General features: G+C 37.8%; 2 long non-coding RNA genes across 2 annotated transcripts; both read left to right on the top strand.

Moving 5' to 3' along the window:
* The first annotated feature begins 7,705 nt into the window (after positions 1 to 7,705).
* Positions 7,706 to 9,031, top strand: LOC145118993 (uncharacterized). Its single transcript, XR_013713582.1, has 3 exons — positions 7,706 to 8,373; positions 8,463 to 8,668; positions 8,922 to 9,031. It is a non-coding gene; the product is annotated as an uncharacterized LOC145118993 (long non-coding RNA).
* A 55-nt stretch (positions 9,032 to 9,086) lies between these two features.
* On the top strand, positions 9,087 to 10,177 carry LOC145118573 (uncharacterized). Its single transcript, XR_013713362.1, has 3 exons — positions 9,087 to 9,119; positions 9,539 to 9,674; positions 9,767 to 10,177. It is a non-coding gene; the product is annotated as an uncharacterized LOC145118573 (long non-coding RNA).
* Positions 10,178 to 12,399: the final 2,222 nt, after the last annotated feature.

The raw sequence follows: 12,399 nt of genomic DNA, 5'->3' as shown, positions 1-12,399 counted from the left end.
TTTTGGCTCGGGTGGGTCGGGTTGCCTATCGGTTAGATCTTCCATCAGAGCTCAGCCAGATCCACAGCACGTTCCATGTTTCTTAGTTGCGGAAGTGCTTAGTGGATGACTCAGCAGTGGTACCCCTTGAGGACATTCAGGTTGATGATAGCCTGAACTACATCGAGAGACCCGTGGCGATTTTGGATCGCAAGACGAAGGAGCTGAGAAACAAGAGGGTAGAGTTAGTGAAGGTGTAGTGGCAGCATCGCAAGGGTTCGGAGTGGAAGTGGGAGCCTGAGGAGGAAATGAGGGAGCACTACCCGAAGTTGTTATCAGGCGCAGCAGACTTCGAGGATGAAGTCTAAGACAAGTGGGGGAGAATTGTAACGCCCCGTTCCTGGTACGAAATTCTCTATTTATTCAAGTGTTTAGGATTGATCCACTCGACGAGTTGGTAGCCCTAACTCGTCGAGTAGATGCCTTATAAGACACGGTTTTTAAAAAGCCTGCTCGGCGAGTCCAAGCATGGACTCGACGAGTAGGACTTCCAGGAAGAAACCCTATTCTCGGGGTTTTGCACCCTATTTAAACATCTTAAACCCCTTTTCAGGGTTTCCCTTATCAGCCTCCTTGTCTCCAGAAAACCCTAGTTCGTTTGTGAGCCTCTCTCTTGAGTTTTGAGCGTGTTTTGTGCCTTTGAAGGTGGGTGCAAGAGCTTGAGCTAGCAAAGCTTGGGGAAAGAGAACTAGATCCAGGAACACACTCATCTTTGGTAGCTTTCTGAGGTAAAAAGTTCTTATCTTGATGAGTTATAGCTTAGATCTTTTGCATGTGGATTCTTGGGTCTTTTGACCCTTTTGATTAGGCAAAGCTACTCTCTTGGATTGTTGCAAGACCTTACCCCCCCCTTTTCTGTAGTTTGGGGCCTCTAGGGCCATAAAAAGGGTCTTGAACCCGTTTTCATGCAAGACATGACCATGTTCATGAAAGTACATTGCTATAATTTGAGTTTGGGTTCATTTGAGGTGTGCAAAGCCATCAAGTCTCCAAATTTATAGAAATGGACCTTGGAAACAATCTAGATCTGTATTTTGGAGCTGTAGAAATGTGAAACCAGCTAACTAGGTTAGATATGCATGGGACTCGACGAGTTCATAAGGAACTCGGCGAGTCTGATGAAGAAACCCCGATGATGTTCGTAGAACTCGGCGAGTTGATTAGGAACTCGGCGAGTAGGAGGATCTTGTCCCATCCCTGATTATGCCAAGACTCGGCGAGTCTGAAGAAGACTCAACGAGTCAGTTCGACAAACGCGATGGCAAGTAGCTTAAGGACTCGTTGAGTCAAGAGGTGACTCGGCGAGTCGAGTCGCGATTTCTAGGGTTCTGAATTCTAGGACTCGGTGAGTCACATGGCTGACTCGGCGAGTTTGGTCAACCTGAAAGGTTGACTTTGACCAGGATGTTGACTTTAGCTAGGGGTAAAATAGTCATTTTACCCTAGGAGCAATTATCAGTTTTTGACTAAGTATCTTTATGGAAATTATAGTCGGAGATTCGCCGGAGCAGCAAACAAAGATTCCTCACCTAGAGTTTCAGCAGTCAGTCATACGAGGTGAGTTTCCTTCCAGTAGGAATGGGTCTACGGCCACAATGCCGGCCCGTTTAGATGATAGTAGTTCCGGACTTCGGTCCGATGCCGGGGTGGTCCCGAGAAGTAGTTATGTATGCTTGATGTCTTCGTGATTCATGCATGTTATGATATGTGTTATATGTTCCAGACTCCGGTCCGATGTCGGGCAAGCCCGATGCAGTATATGTGATTATGGTATATGTTATGTTCAGCTTATACCGGACTTCGGTCTGATGCTGGGCGGGGCCCGATGCAGTGGGCGGGGCCCAAGTTATTCCGGACTTCGGTCTGATGCCGGGCGGGGCCCGATGCAGTGGGCGGGGCCCAATTATGTCGGACTTCAGTCCGATGCTGGGCGGGGGCCGATGCAGTGGGCAAGGCCCAGCATGTGTTATTGTATGGTATGTGGTAGTTTGGGGGAGCTCACTAAGCTTCGTGCTTATAGTTTTTAGTTTTGGTTTTAGGTACTTCCAGTAGCAAAGGGAAGGGCTCGGGTTGATCGCATGGCACACACCACAGTCGCAGCCTGGGAGTTTACTGTGATGTTTTGTCATGAGATTTTGATTTGAGACAGATAATATGATGTTTTACGATACATGATTTATGATTTTACTTATGACTTCGGATGGTTTATGATTTTAATAATAATTTGAAAACGAAATTTTTGGGTCATATTTTTGGGATGTTTCAATTTAGCCCCTACCTTCTGAAATCCTTTTGAAATCAAGTCCAATACTTACCAAACACCCCCAGTCTTCTAAAAATCTTTACAAAATAAATCCTGAAATTACACTTTAACCCCCGAATAATCCAAATTATAACATGTAGCGCCCCAAAGCCAACACCCCACTAAATATTATGGATTTTAGGGCTACTATTCATTCACCGATTTTATCTATTTATTTATTTAACAAACGGGATGTTACAATATGGTTGTTGGGTCTTCTTTTTCTGATTCCTTCTGTTGAGTACAAGACATTCGTTCTCGGATGGTGATTGGGATAGGCCATAGACTTGGGGAGCTCTATGTTTTGAAGCAGCTACATGTTGCTGATGTTGTTGCATCTAGTGTCGATTTGTCGTCTTTTCGTTTAAACCTTTATCTGTCTGTTTTTTTATCTTTGACATTCTCGTTTGGGACATGTGTCAGCGTCTCGTTTACAGTTTTTGGTTTCCACTGGTGCATTAGGCTCTTTGAAAAATGATGATATTTCTGATTGTTGTGGTTGTAAACTGGGGAAATTTTCTGTTTTACCGTTTAATAAAAGTGTCACTCGTTCTGTTTCCCCCTTTGATATCGTGCATTCTGATGTGTGGGGTCCCTCTCCGATCACCTCTAAATCGGTAGCTAACTATTATGTTTCATTCATTGATGATTACACTCGTTATACGTGGGTTTAATTTATGAAGTGCAAGTCTGATTTTTTCACCATGTATAGTGAATTCAGAGCTCATGTCAAGACTCAACACTCTACTGTCATAAAATGTTTTCGGTGTGATTTGGGAGGAGAATTTACCTCCAATGATTTTAAACAATTATTGGCATTTGATGACACTATACATCAATAATCTTGTACAGACACTCCTCAGCAGAATGGTGTTGCAGAAAGAAAACATCGACATCTTCTAGAAACTGCCAGATCCTTACTACTTTCTGCTTAAGTTCCCAATCTGTTTTGGGGAGAAGCTATTCATACCCCCACTTACGTTATTAATCGCATTCCTACTACGTACACTTCGGGGAAGTCTCATTATGAAATGTTGTTTGGACAACTTCCAGATGATTCTTCATTACGAGTGTTTGGGTGTACATGTTTTATCTTGAAGCCTCATGTAGAGAGAGATAAGTTGTCTTCAAAATCATCTCTTTGTGTTTTTCTGGGATATGTATTGGTCAGAAGGGTTATCGGTGCTATGATATATCCTTAAATTCAGAAACTGTATGTCTCTCGCAAATGTCACTTTTTTGGAGCATATTCCATTCTATAGCATTCCTGTTTAGTCACATGATGCATCTCGAGAGGAGCTTTGTACTATTAATCCATTTAGCATTGACATTGATGATCCACCACATGTCATTGATCTACCATCTGCTGCTGATCCACCACCTGCTGCAGATCATCAAGAACCCCCTCCATCGAGGCCTTATTGTAATAAGAATTCCACAAAGCTTCCTGACTTTGTCTATTACTCTTACTCATCGGTGTTTGCCTCATTTATTGCTAATGTACATCGTCTCTCTGAGCCAACATCCTACAAAGAGGCCATTTCTGATCCCCTTTGGCAGACCGCTATGGCGGAGGAACTTGCAGCTCTTTATTAGACTTATATATGGGATCTAGTTCCGCTTCCGCCCGGAAAGCACACGATTGGTTGTCGTTGGGTATATAAAATCAAAACAAAGTATGATGGATCCGTTGAGTGTTATAAAGCCAGACTTGTTGCGAAAGGGTACGCGCAAAAATATGGTATGGATTATGAGGAGACGTTTGCTCCTGTTGCAAAAATGACAACTGTTCACACCTTGATTACAATTTCTTCCATTCGCCAATGGAAGAATTATCAGATGGAAGTCAAGAATGCTTTCTTGAATGGTGATCTTCATGAGGAAGTATACATGTCTCCTCCCCCTGGTATTGCTCACCAACCAGGTGAAGTTTGTCGACTTCGGAAGGCACTATATGGCCTCAAACAAGCCCCTCATGATTGGTTTGAGAAATTTTCTACGGTGATTACTTCGCTTGGTTTTCAACCAAGTAACCATAAATCGGCTCTATCTATTCGATGTACGAATGTAGGTCGGATTATTCTTTCCTTATATATTGATGACATGATTATTAATGGTGATGATCATGATGGTAGTATAGAGTCTTTAAAGCGTGATTTGGCTCACCGTTTTGCTATGAAAGACTTGGGTTTGCTACGTTATTTCTTAGGGATTGAAGTTGCTCAGTATCCAAAGAGTTATCTTTTATCTCAAACGAAGTATATTTCAGATTTGTTTGAACGCGCACGACTCACGGATACTCGGGCAGTTGATACGCCTATAGAGAGTAATGCAAAGTACTCTCCAACTGATGGTGTCCCATTATCAGATCCAAGTATTTATCGTAAAATTGTAGGGAGTTTGGTTTACCTGACTGTCACTAGACCGGATATTGCTCATGCAGTTCATGTGGTTAGCCAGTTTGTCACTGCTCCTACTACTGTTCATTGGGGAGCTGTTCTTCGTATTTTGAGATATCTACGTGGTACTCAGTTCCGCACTCTTATGTTTCCATCTACATCCTCTCTCGAGTTGCGTGCCTATAGTGATGCAAATTGGGATAATGATATTTATGATCGTAAGTCCACTACTCGGTATTGTGTTTTTCTTGGAGATTCATTGATATCATGGAAAAGCAAGAAACAATATGTTGTTTCTCAATCTTCTACAGAATCTGAGTATCGAGCCATGGTTATTGCCACTTGAGAGATTGTGTGGTTGAGATGGCTTCTTGCAGATATGGGCGTTCACATCTCTCAGCCTACCCCTTTGTATTGTGACAACGAGAGTGCGATAATGATTGCCAAGAATTCAGTGTTTCATGAGCGCACAAAGCACATTGAAATTGGCTGTCATTTCACATGTCATCATCTCCAGAAGGGCACTATCTCCCTTCCTTATGTTCCTTCCTCTTTGCAGATTGCTGATATTCTTACGAAGCCGTTGACTGCTCACCGATTCCATTTTTTGTCTGGCAAACTCTTAATGCTTATTGTTGTTGCATTGTGAGTTTGAGGGGGGTGTTACCCTAATAAGATTTTGGGCTTTATCTTGTATTGAGTTTTATGATTGGGCATTTTAGCTAGGAAACCCTAATTAGTTTCTCTATATATTATGTCTTTCCCTTTCATTGTATTTGTACTTATCATTTGATAATAATATGAAACCTTTGGGGTCGTTTGATAAAGCTTCTAACTGGGTCCAAATGTAGACTGGGTCCAAAATTTTTGATTTGGCAAGTTTGATTTGGCTTTTAAACTCATGGACTCAGTCCAAACCTTGGACTCGGTCCATGATATTCATCTGATTCGGTCCCTTCTCAAGATTTGAAGGACCGGGACAACTCTGGAGTAAAATTGAAGATTACCCATATTGCCCTAATACGAATCTCCTCTACACAGCATCGGCGTCTTCCTCCCAACCTCCGACCACCCATTTTGTTGTTCCTATCTTTCTTTTTGATCAAGAATTCTTGTAAGAAAAAGTTTTGATCTGTGTTACAGAAGCTACTACCGATGCACAATTCAAAAGCACACAGTAAAGAAGTAGGTGGAAAGATCGTCGTCGTCCAGCGCCATCCAACGTCGCTCCTCTATCTTGAACGAAAACCCCCACCGTTGGTTCACCTTCGGCGACATCTGCCTCGCCGATTCTCCCTCTCAAACTTCTGTCTTCGTCGAAGTCTACCATTTCCAGAATCAGCTTCGCCGACCTCACGAGTCTGTAATTCATCAGTCATCCATTCTCCATCTATCCCATCTTGTTGTTGATAATTTGATATTGATTTCATTGTAATCTGTAAATATGCTTTCATATGGTATTTGCTATGAAGCAGTGATATTAGTTATGAATCGGGGATTTTATGGCTTCATGAGTGGGGGTGGTTGTTGTTCAAGCCTTATCCATTATTGTTTAACAGCATAAGGAAACATAATAGTGTTGGTTGTTGTTCAATCTCAAGTAGAAAAACTATTTGAATAAGGTGGAGAAAATCATAAACAGAGGAAGAGGAGGTTGAGGCCATTTTTAGGTGAATTTATGGATCTTTATCTGGCTTTCTTTTGTTGAATTGGCGTTTGTGTGGTGATCAAGAGACCAGGTGAATTTATGGATTTAGGAATTATAATGGTAATTTGATGATGGAGAAGAAGATTGAAGAAATTTCTTGTTTTTGTTTCGTTGTGTTTGTGTGTTGATCAAAAGACCAGGCCAAGAGAGAAGAAATCTTTATAGAACAAAAGAAACCATCTTTTTCTTGATCAAAAACTTTAAGAACTGGAATATTTTTGTCATGTTGTGTGTATAGTTAAACCATTGTGTTATATTTTTTTCCTTGTGTTGCATCACTTTTTTCTATAGAATAAATTACATTTTTTGGTGTGATAAAATGTTATTATTTTTGAAGAATAATTGTAAATTACGTCATTTTGGTCATGTGTTATATGCTTATATACATCTTTTTTTTAAGAATGGTTGTAAATTACATCATTTTGATTATTTTTAATGTTTTTTTATAAAAATTGTAATGTTATAAATAAAATGGTAAATCATAAATGTGTTATTATAAAAATGTTGTTTGAGGGTAATGTAGTCATTTTACACAGTCAGTCAGATGCAACATCAAACAGTAAGTTTCAGTCAGAAGTTAACTCAGTCAGACCTTCTAACTCAGTCAGTTTCTAATCCAGTTAGCTTCTAATCCAGTTAGCAACTATCAAACGACCCCTTAGTTGTTCTATATTTTGTTAGTTTACATTTTGTTAGTTTACATGAAGTTATAACATATTGGGCAAAAATAACTACAATAAGTAATATGAAAAATTAAATATCATTACATTTTGTTTTATTTATTTTTTTATTCATATAAAATAATAACATATACGGACTGGGTTTGTCCAATAGAGAAGCTCGAATCCAGGGTTGCTTGCTGAGATATTACGAGTAGCTTCCGTTTAATTCGTTTGTGTTTGAAAAAAAAAAAATCCAATTTTTTAATCTTTCTCCTTTGAATTTAACATTTATATTGATAACAATAGATCGGAGGATATTTGATTTCTCGACGTATGTTATTGAAAATATCTCTTTTTCTTTAAAGAAAACTTTGTCGACCAGATCTGATAGAAATGGATGACGTGAACGGACGCCACATAACCACGTGGCCATATAATAGTGCAGCACGTGTCAGATAGAGCATAAATTTTACAAATTAAGTAAATGCAGTTTCCATCAGATGATGGACACGTAGATCTTAGATCTGTACACGGTTTGGATTTCTTTTGTTTTTTAAGATAAACCACCACGTTAAGAAAAACTGACCAGTCAAATCTTCATTCCTCGTCTCCCTCTTATTCACCCCTTAAATACTCCAAAGCTTTTCCTTAGTTTCATACTTTACACCTTTACATAACCCCCGGAAACAGAAACAAGATGAGAGAGATGCATAGACCAGGACACCACCACCCACCACCACCTCACAGCCACCACCATCCTCCTCCACCTCCTCATCATCATCACCCTCCTCCTGTTCATATCTACCTTCCGCCACCTCCCCCAGTTCATCACCACTATCCACCACCTCCTCCAGTTCATCACCACTATCCGCCACCTCCTCCTGTTCATCACCACCATCCACCACCAGTTCATCACCACCCTCCCCCGCCGCCACCACACAGACCACATCCGCATCACCACCGCTTTTGAAGAGGAGCCAGTTGCAGATCTTGTACTACCTTTTTCCTGCTTGTAGCGACGGATTCAAATGAAGTCATGATGTGTAGTTATATGTAACAAATAGTAATACTCGACTCTTAAGAATTTGATTATGAACTAATTGTTGGTGTGTCATGTGTGATGTCTTTCTTTATAAATTTTATGATATTTATTTGTGGATGTGCTTTTCAATGTAGTTTTTCATCTTGATGTATATATATATGCAACGCTCATGGCTCATCTAACTTGAATGCGATTATGAATTTATTTGGTTTAATTTAAAGGTAACATTAATTTACTAATTAAGATGATTGAGTATATATGTATACTTACCATTTTTTTCTGTATATTTTAAAACAATTTAATGATCAAGATCGAAAACCATCTTATATATAAGATGAAATCGGAGCTGCAAAATCGCAAATTGTCACTCATTTTCAGTCATATTCTTTCGCTTGTGCAAACTGCAATACTAAATCATGAGAGTGAGAATTTCTTTTTGGAGGCGGACCGATCGATTGAAGATAAAAATAGATATCGTTTTGTAAAAGAATGGTTGCCGATATAAGTACCGACTAGGTGTAGTATTTACTTTATTTAATGATCAAACTTTTTTTAAGAAAACATCTTTATTTACGATCAGTTGATAAGTGAAATTTTACAATGGAGGTCCGGAGTTAAAACCCATAAATTCCATGGGTACCACAACTAGAGTTGACATTTGCCATATATTACGGTTTTTTATTATTTTATTTATTATTATTATTATTATTATATGCATACTTATGCAATTATCTATTTATTCACAAAATCGTTATTAAATTTGAAACAGATTCTCATCATTTATAAGAAACATTCGGAAAACGGTAGAATAATCATCTCAACTACCATACTCGAGGGAATGTTACCGTATAAAGAATTCCACAGATTGATTGATATTATATGGGAAATTTTATGGAAAATGATATTTTCACTTAATAATTTGATCTATTATATGGGAAATGATATCTTCATGATCTATTTATATGAGGTACATATCTTCACATCTATTTATATGAGATACATATCTTCACTTAATAATTTGATCTATTTATATGAGGTACAACACTTTTTTACAAATTAGTAAAACATACATTTTGAAGTGGATATACATTTTGAAGTGGATGAATCAATTTATATTAGACGGATATAATATGGGTATAAGAGGAAATTGTGGTAACCCTCCTTTATTGGTTCCTCAATATAACCGATCCTTGATTGATCATTTAACTTTTAAATTGATCGATTTTCCTTATTAATTTGGTTTTTGCCTAAATAACGGATAATCCAAATAGGGAAGTAGTCCTAACTTTCCTTCACATCATATTAAATACCTTTTAAGAAAAAAAAATTCCAAAGTAACTGAATATTTACACCCGATTTCAATACTATAAATACCAAACCATGCAGTTAAGTGTATAAATAGGGATACAATCAACACGTTAATACTCACCAAAACACAATTAGACCTTCATTCTCATTGCAACAATGGCATCCACATATGTGTCTCTGCTTACTATTATTCTCTTCACTTTTCTTGTCAAAGGTATAACTAATGATGATCACATAATGTTTTATTTTTGTGTCTTACTCGTTTTTTAGTATGTACTCTACTGATATAACATCTCTCTCACATAGGCCATTGTCAGTGTCAACTTAAAGACTTAACTGTGTTGTCATCGAAGACTCCAAGACAAATACAAGGTGTACACGAATGGCAAGTGATGTTTGTAAACAATTGCAAATGTTCTCTAAAAGGCGTCACTGTGTCATGCAAAGGTTTCCACTCGGTGGAGAATGTTGATCCAAATGTATTTGCACCTATCGGGAATGACAAGTGTATTGTCAATGGTGGTCGGCCTATTCAACCTTTTGCGTCGGTTATGTTTCTTTATGCGGATCCTCAACATTTCGTATTTGAGCCTCTTTCCCATGATATGGTTTGTGTTTCCAGTTAATCGGTTCAATTGTGGTTTTGACTTTTGACTTTTGATTTATTTAGTGATTGATGTAATAACAAGTATTATTGTTATCCCAATGTTGGTTTTCATGAAATGAAATACATAACTTCATTTTCTTGTTTGCATTGGTTTGCTTCTAAAAAGAACATTTCGTACTTTGTTGCAATAAAATAATCTTGGGTCATAGTTTAGGGCATATTGTATATACTACCTTGTACAAGGATAAATAGTGCACGAAACAAAATTTGACTTTCTATTTTTTTTATATTCCACTATTCTATTATTAATTCATAACTAGAAGGTTCCCACATGTTGAAGATGTTTTTTTTGTGTTTGTTCATATGTTAATGATGTTTCCATTACACGACGGTGGTTAAGCATAATCATCAAATCATCAAATTACAAACGCATAAACTTCAAATCTTTTCTAATTTTCTACATGCAGAGAAAGAATTCTTACACCATCTCTCATCCTTCCTCCTCATCTTAGGCAAGCCTCCATGGCATCTCTTAAATCCCTCGCTCCTTTGTAAGCATACATGTATATGTATCTAGTTTTTACTCTTAATTGAATTGGTGAAATGAAATTGAATTGAATTGCATGAACCCACTTTTTGTTCTTCATTGTTGCATCAAATAGGTTTCAATGGTCTATGCACAAGACTAACTTCCAACATTGCACATTAGTTGATTCAATTTCATTAATTTTTCTTTAATAAGGATTCATGCAATTGTCCATATACGTTTGTTTGCATCCAATTTCTCACTATGGTGCTGCTAATAAGACACTCCTTAGACACCATATTGACACATTTATAAAAAATCAACCTATAATTAACTACATATAATCAGCTTTTTCGGAAAACAATACAATTTCAACCAATAAAAATATATGAAAATTTAATTGGGGTGTCTATATGGTAAAATAGAGTGCCTTTTTAGCCAACTTTTATTTATTTATTATTTTTTTTTGTGGTGGGGACCAATTGGATCGGTGAAATTGATGGTTTCATGAAAAGTTAATGACATTTGGTTGGATGGTTTTTTTTTAATTTATCATTATACCATCTCCTTTCAGTTCATAAAAACATAAAATTGGATTGAAACTGGTCGTTGCCTTTTTTTTAAGTACCATATATCAATTTATGCCGAAATGATAGCAAGAAGAGGTTGTGCATACTGACCCAATCCAAATCATCGATTATTTTTATGCCGAAAAAAAATCAGAATATGTGATTTCAAATCATTATACGCATCATGAAGTACAAAGAAATAAACGTTTAAATATATACAACCACATAACAATTGATAAACAATTTTTATTTTACCTGTCAGATGGTCTTCATAAGCTTGACCAATTAGAACCTAATAAACACCTACCAAGCTCCATTGTTTTAAGAACACCATATTTTTCACCTGTGTGAGTGAAACCAATTACAACATCAGCTTGCCCCCTTTTATGGTGCTGACAAAACTTACATCCCACATTACAAGACCTCTAATTCAAGAAAACAACTCAATTTTTTAGAATTCAAGAAGTTAATAGTAGATTATTAAAACTTCAGATGCAATTGTACATATACATGATTACCACCAACCATAGTTACAGGGTATTTAAGAAAATCCCAAGAATACACAACATGATATTCTCTCTCCAACCATTCCTCGTAATCCGCAACTCTCACCACCATTAGGCGTTGATGATGCATCTAAAAATCCCACCACCGGGGCCTCGTTGTCATTGGAAGTTACAAGAAAAGTAGAGGAAGATAAAAAAAAGGTCAAGTCGTAAACTAGTAGAATGATTCACAATAGAAACAAAAATATAAGGGAGGCACCCCCACCCATTGTTATGTCTTCTCTGTAAGCCCTATCCATCACTAATGAAGCCTAACAAACAACAACCCAAACTATTAAACATTCTTCATATTTCTTGAATTGAAATTCCAAAGAGAAGCTACAAACCATTGATACCTGAATCGGTTAATCCCAAAATTTAAATCAAGAAACCATGAGGGAGGGCAAACAACGGGAATTCCAGACATATTTCATTCACAATTGAAATCTGAAGACGGTTCATCGAGGAGGACATAAAAGAGTGCAAACAACAGAAGATAGGGGACGAGTGTTTCAAATGCCACGAAGCGATGGAAAAGACGTGGATGACAAAAACGAATTTACGGACTGAATGACCAAAAGAAATTCAGCGACATGAGAAGTGGGGCAAAGGAGACATCTGATTGGATGATGATGAAGGTGCCTACCATGCAACTACAACTTAAAACAGGGTGGTATTAGAGCCGACTCAAT

This window comes from Lactuca virosa, chromosome 6, assembly GCF_052849685.1.
Source record: "Lactuca virosa cultivar CGN04683 chromosome 6, Lactuca_virosa_CGN04683_v6, whole genome shotgun sequence".
Lineage (NCBI taxonomy): Eukaryota > Viridiplantae > Streptophyta > Magnoliopsida > Asterales > Asteraceae > Lactuca > Lactuca virosa.
Note: the sequence above shows the minus strand (reverse complement) of the source record. Positions and strands in the feature narration are given on the sequence as shown.